We start from the raw sequence: 6,700 nt of genomic DNA on the forward strand, positions 1-6,700 counted from the left end.
TGAACATCTTTCCACGTACTTAATTTAAAATACTATTTATAATAGCACCAAAAAATAGGGATAAATTTGAGAAAAAAATGTACAGGATGAAAGCCACCAAATATCAGTAAAGAAATGAGAGAAACTAAACAGAGGAACTAAAGAAGTAAATGGGGAGATATACTGCATTCCTGGATTTGAAGATTCAATATTGCTAATAGGTCAATTTTCACAAAACTGATGGATACACTCAATGCAATTATGATAAAAATTCTAGCAGGGCTTTTAGAAATTGACATAGTAATTTAAAAATGTATATGGAAATGTAATAGACCTAGAATAGCTAAAACAACTTTAAAAAAGAAAAAGGTGGAGGATATCCAATACCTGGGTTTCAAGGTTTGTTAACAAAGCTACAGTAACTACAGTATTGATGGTATTGGTACAAATACACATCTAGATCAATGGAAAAGAATAAAGCGTCCAGAAAGAGGCCACAACAGATATAGAATCAACTGATTTTCAACAAAACTGCAATGCTGAAATGACAAATCCCCTAAATAAGGAAAAGAATAATCTTTTTATGAAATGTGCTGGAACAATGGAATAGTCATCTACAAATAAAACAAAATAAAACAAAATAAAACAAAAACACCTTGACACTTACTTTGCTGTATATACAGAAATTAACTCAACATCATGAATCTAACAAATCACCAAACTGCTCAAAGCAACTATAAGAAGAAATTTTAATGACCCTGGATTTGGCAAAGATTTCTTAAATGGGGCACTAAAAGTCTGAACTGTAAAAGGAAAAATAAATAAATAAATTGGACATCACAAAAATGTAAAACTTTTGCTCTTCAAAAGACACAAAAAGGCAAGCCAAGCCAAGGAGAAAAACACTACTCATAAAACCCACATTCAACAAAGAACATTTACCTATAAACAAAAACCCCCTACATTCCCAACTGCACATGATAAATAGTTCTAAACAGATGCTTCAGTGAAGGAGATTAACAGATGGCAAATGGTAATTACTGAGCTTTTTACTCTTGATGCTAGTTAATGAAACTAGACTGCTCTCCTAATACTGCTGAAAATAACATCAGCAAAATAAAAAGAAAACAGCTGTGTTTCCCCAAAGCCACAAAAAGCAGATATTATTCTGCTCCAAAAATATATTGCAAAACAATATATATATATATTTTTTTAGTGGGAATGTAGATTGGTGTAGCCATTATGAACAGAATATGGAGGTTCTAAATAAAGTTTAAAATAAGCCAGGTGAGTTGGTTTGCACCTATAATTCTAGCACTTTGGGAGGCTGAGGTGGGAAGACTGCTTGAGGCTGGGAGTTCGAGACCAGCCTGGGCAACATAATGGGACTCCATCTCTATATTTAAAAAAAGATATTCAAAACAAAACTACCTGTACCCCAGTAATCCCTCTTCTAGGCACACATCCAAAGGACATATAATCACCATGCCATAAATATATCTGTGCTACCATGTGTATTGCAGCACTATTCACAGTAGCCAAGATATGGAAACAACTTGGGTGTCTGTCAACAGAGAAATAATGGATAAATAGAATATTATCCAATCTTTATAAAAAGAGACATCCTGCCATTTGCCACAACATGGAAGAGCATGGAGCATATGTTGCTAAGTGAAGCAACCCAGACACAGAAAGACAAATACTGCATCATAAGACAAATACTGCATCACTTCACTTGTAGGTAGAATCCAGAGAGAGAGAGAGAGAGAGTCAAATATACAGAAAGAATAAAACAGGAGTTAACATGGACATGGGAAAGGTAGAGATGGAGACATGTATGTTAGAAGTTATACAGTAGCAGATACATAGGATAAACAACTCCAGAGAGCTGATGTACATGACAACTATAATTAATAAAACTATACTATATTTGGGATTCCTGCAAAATAAGTAGATTTTAGCTGCTCTTGCCACAAAAACAAATAAAAATGGGTAACTATGAGATGATAGATATGTTAACTGACTTCACTATAGTAACCAGTTTACGTGGGGAGGAGAATTATCTACCATAATGGAAGGTTCTAAGCATGTGATATCAAATCCTGTATGATTTCTTTCTCTTAAATGAAAAGTGGCTCAAACTTGAGGCTGTTGCCAAGTTATGGAGATGACTGTAGCTTAGCCTTGGAAAAGTGCTCTGGATAGTGTCACGGGAGACCTGATTTGTGCATTCTTTCCTTCCAAGGAGGGTGGGTAATAGGTTGGGTGAAAGCATATTATTCATATCTCTGTACATAGGGAAATTTGAATAATCCTCAAAAGTATGTTTAAGTCTATGCTTTGGTAGGTAAACTGGCCTAGACACACATATTATTATCAGGTATTTGGGAAAACTTGTGATATGAGTAGAAGCAACACACTCTCAAATACTGTGAACTAAACATACATTTAGGTTGATGAAAGGAGGGAAGCCATGGGAATAGCAACATTAGGTTTCTTTCTTGTGCATTTTCCTTCACATTTCAAAGGCCTTCACAGTAAAAATATACTTGCGAAGAGAGGTATGAAGCTGAGAACTTCTTTAACATTCTGCATATGGGAAATCAGAGATAGTCTACAAGAATACTATTCATGCTAATAAATTCATCAAAATTGCAGAGTACAAGGTTAACACTCACTCAAACGGCAGTTGTGTTAATATGCATTCAATATAAATAATCCAATAGTAAGATTACAAATGTAATTCCATGGATAATAACCTCTGAAACCATTGAATACTTAGAAATAAATCTAACCAATGAGATGAAATACTCGTAACCTGGTAAGAACAGAATGTGACTGAAAAGAAGTAGAGAAGGTACAAATAAATGAAAAGGCATCCTGTATTCATAGACAGGAAGACAAAACCTAATACACAATACTACAAAATGATCCAAAGATGCACAACAACTACTATCAAACTGGTAACAGCCATCTGTGCAGAAACGGAAAAGATAACCCAAATTTTTTTATGAATTCTCATATGTTTCAAATAATCATAATAATGTTGAAAAAGAATAGCGTTGGAAGATACGCATTCATGAGATTGAAATCTACAAGAGGAAAAGATAGAGAAATTCAGACAGCAGGGTCCTAGCATGGGGGCACCCGTAAGTATCAGAGATACGGAATAGAGAGCCCAAAATCCAATGCACACATACACAGTCAACTGATCTTCCACAAAGGTGCCGAGAAATGGGAAAAGGAAGGCCTCTTTAACAAATGACGGTAAAACTGCATATCCTCATTTGAATAAACAAACTGAGCAGTGTGCTCAAGATTGTGCTTCTTCCTCCATTTACAAGACACTGGAGCTTTACAATGAGCCCAGAGCGAATCTTCATCCTGTCCCCCATGCCCAGAGAAAGTCCTTGATATCAGGAGTAAACAGCAAGGACAGACAAATGAATGTGCTGCCATGAAACCTAACAGTTCAGAAGGTGAGGATCAGTTTCTCCCAAGCATCTGGGCACACTGTGGAAGAACTGTTGTCTCCAGGATTAAGTAACTACAGAACTGTGTCCCAAACCAAAGGCTTTAACATTTTGCAGTGGCAGAAGCAGAGGCAGAAAAGAGGTGTCCTCAGAAAGACCATCTTTAAATAATAAAGCAAGAAGAGGTGATCACAGACAGGGTACTCGCACTTCTCACCACTATGACATTAATCTCTGACAAGAACAAACTTCATCCATGTGTTCTTTTTCTTCTCTTTCTACATGTTCACTAAGCCTCCCAAGCAGCAGGCAGAAGCTGAAGTCTCCTGGGCACCTGCTTTATTAGATTCCACCTGTAATCTTGTTGCCTACCTGGAAAGGTATCTTCTTCACTGTTGAGATTTTCCAGAATCCACTCTTTAGAACCACCAACATCAGAGTAAGTCAGAGAGAGGTACACTCACTTCTACTCCAGCTGAAGCCACGTTGGCTCACACATCCCCTGGCTGGTCCTCTGGGTTCACATGCAGTCATACAGCCCCTCTGATCAGAGTTATACACTTGCACAATTATTAGCTCTCACTAGACTCCCAATATTCTTTAACCGGAACCCAGAATCAGGTTTCTATATATTACAACGAACAAGTTTGTTCCTCAGCAAGTGAGCTACTTCAGGGTACATACCATAACCAGGGAGTTATGAACTCTGCAATTAGACAAAAGAAGATGCCATGAGGATCAGATTAATTCTTCTGTGCACCCCCGCCCCCCGCCCAGATCTGTTAGTCTCTTGATGACTTCAGAAAACTAGTTGTAAGACAATGGTTGCGTCAAAGGCCAAGAATCAAAAATGGTAGTACAGAGGACACCTGTGGAAAAGACAAGACCCTTTCCGACAGAATTTATCTATGAAGTTTATTTACATTGGCAAATACACAATGCCTAAACCGAAGAGGAAAACTGGTGTTGAGGAAAATTCCTCTGCATTACAGTTGATAATGGATGCTGTCATTTAAAAACATTCAGATACATCACGTATCCAATGGGAAGACACTCCCACTGAATTCCACTCCCACAAAGAGAATTGGACATGTGGTACATAATGTGCCTTCTCAGACTATCACAATTAACAGAAGGAAAGAAATCAAGAAAGAAACAATTCTTTTTTAATTCTGTTTTCTTTTGAAGTTTAAGTCTCAGGATGTATGTGCAAGACTGTGCAGGTTTATTACATCGGTGAACATGTGCTATGGTGCTTTGCTGCATGTATCAACCCATCATCTAGGTTTAAGCCCTGCATCCATTAGCTATTTATCCTGATGCTCTCCCTCCCCGATCCCCACCTGACACGGCATTCTTTACAGGACAGAAAAAGGGGTTCTTACCTCGTCATCATCCTCAGAGGTGGTGCTCCTGAAATCCTCAGGAGGAGCTGGAGGGAGACAGAATAAAAGTCAGTCCCCTGGTGGCTGAAGACTGTGAGTAACTCAGGAAGCTTTGCTGGGTGTGGCATATGGAGTGTGGGACTGAAGATTCTGAGACGGTCTCAGAGAAACAACTATGGTCAAAGAGTACCATGAGGGAGTCTCACCAGTTATCTTTCATCTTAGACAATGCCAAAACCTGATAATACTCTTGCATTCCCAATTCCCAAAAGATATTAACCAATCAAAAAGCAAGGCTTAGATGTTTGCTGTGATACAGTCAGGAAAAACTGGTCTCCTGGGAAAAGTAATCATTAAATACCAGAGCAAGAAACAATGGTTACAAATGCAGCCCATAAAGCCCATGGACACACATCCTCTCATCTCTATTTTATTAAAACACAACAGGAACAAGTCAGACCTCTACAGCTATTTTTGTTTTTGTTTTTTTTTTTGGTTCTGGCTTCATAGCCCCCTTCCTAGGTTCCAAAGCAACAGGTGTAACCTAAATGCTCCCAGAAATACTCCTAGGGTATCATTTTCATTTTGTTTGTTTGTTTGTTTGTTTGTTTGAGACAGAGTCTTGCTCTGTCACCAGGCACTAGGTTGGAGTGCAGTGGCGGGATCTTGGCTCACTGCAACATCTGCCTCCCGGTTTCAAACAATTATCCTGCCTCAGGCTCCCGGGTAGCTGGGACTACAGGCACACACTACCATGCCCTGCGAAATTTTGTATTTTCAGTAGAGACAGGGTGTAGCCTTACTTTTATTATAGAACAGCCTTTAACAGGAAATGGATCACAAAAGGAAAGGAACATACATTGAGTGCTGACTATATGCAAGACATTGTTTTAGACACCAAAGCTGTCTTCTCATTTAATCTCTGCAATCGCTGTGTGAAACAGGCACTATTCCTGACTTATTTTGACACTGAGGCTCAGAGCAATCTATAAAACAAACGACAATGTGGGTAGCCCCAGTAATTGTCCCTGTTTTTTATAACCTGTTCAGTATTATAAGCATCTACACTTCAGAAAAAAGAAAAGGCATAAAAAGGATACAATAGTAAAATAAATAAAAATTTCAACAAAGAATAAAAGGAAAAATAGCCATTCTCTTACCTCTCTGGATGGGCATGGAACTTCACCAGACTGCTAGAGAGCTGTCTCTCTGCTTCTAAGTCCTCACTGAACTGACTCTGTTCATCTACCAGTCCTTCTAGCATCAGCAGCAACTGAGAGAAGAAGAGAGAAGAAGCAATACAAAAATGGCACAGTGAGACGGGAAGCCACAGTTCATCTTGAGAAACAAGAAAATGCATCAGCACATACCATGACATAAAAAGCCCGCTATCTTAGTACTTAAGCTTTTGACAGTATTGTACAGTTTTCAAATCAATATCATATTCACTATTTTTTAAATCTTTAAAACCCTGTAAGGTGGAATTCAAACATGGGAGCAAAAAGGACAAAAAGGAGAGAGAAGCTAGCAGCACAGGAAAGCAGCTGAGAGAAAGGAGTAAGAGGGAAACGGGACAGGCAGGAGGGAAACATACATAATAGGGGTTACCAGTATTCTTCATTCATTCAATCAATATTTATTGAGCACCTTCTATGGGAAAGACTCTGTTCCATGTTCTAAGGGAAAGCCTACTATCTAGTGGAGGAAAAAGACATTCATTAATCATAGACGTGTGTCATTGTGAGTGTAACAGTGCTATAAAGATAACGAGCTACGATCATGTATAACCAACAGAGTTGTTTAAGGCACAGTTGAGAGCCAGAACGGAGAGGGGTGAGTAGTTAGTGAGAGAGATGCTAATGG

The 6,700-nt window shown here is 38.4% G+C and overlaps 1 long non-coding RNA gene across 1 annotated transcript; it reads right to left on the reverse strand.

Moving 5' to 3' along the window:
* Positions 1–2,393: 2,393 nt before the first annotated feature.
* LOC141582038 (uncharacterized) lies at positions 2,394–6,094 on the reverse strand. Its single transcript, XR_012514888.1, has 3 exons — positions 5,998–6,094; positions 4,838–4,884; positions 2,394–4,158 (listed from the first exon to the last, which is right to left on the reverse strand). It is a non-coding gene; the product is annotated as an uncharacterized LOC141582038 (long non-coding RNA).
* Positions 6,095–6,700: the final 606 nt, after the last annotated feature.

This window comes from Saimiri boliviensis, chromosome 18 (genome assembly GCF_048565385.1).
Source record: "Saimiri boliviensis isolate mSaiBol1 chromosome 18, mSaiBol1.pri, whole genome shotgun sequence".
Classification (NCBI taxonomy): domain Eukaryota; kingdom Metazoa; phylum Chordata; class Mammalia; order Primates; family Cebidae; genus Saimiri; species Saimiri boliviensis.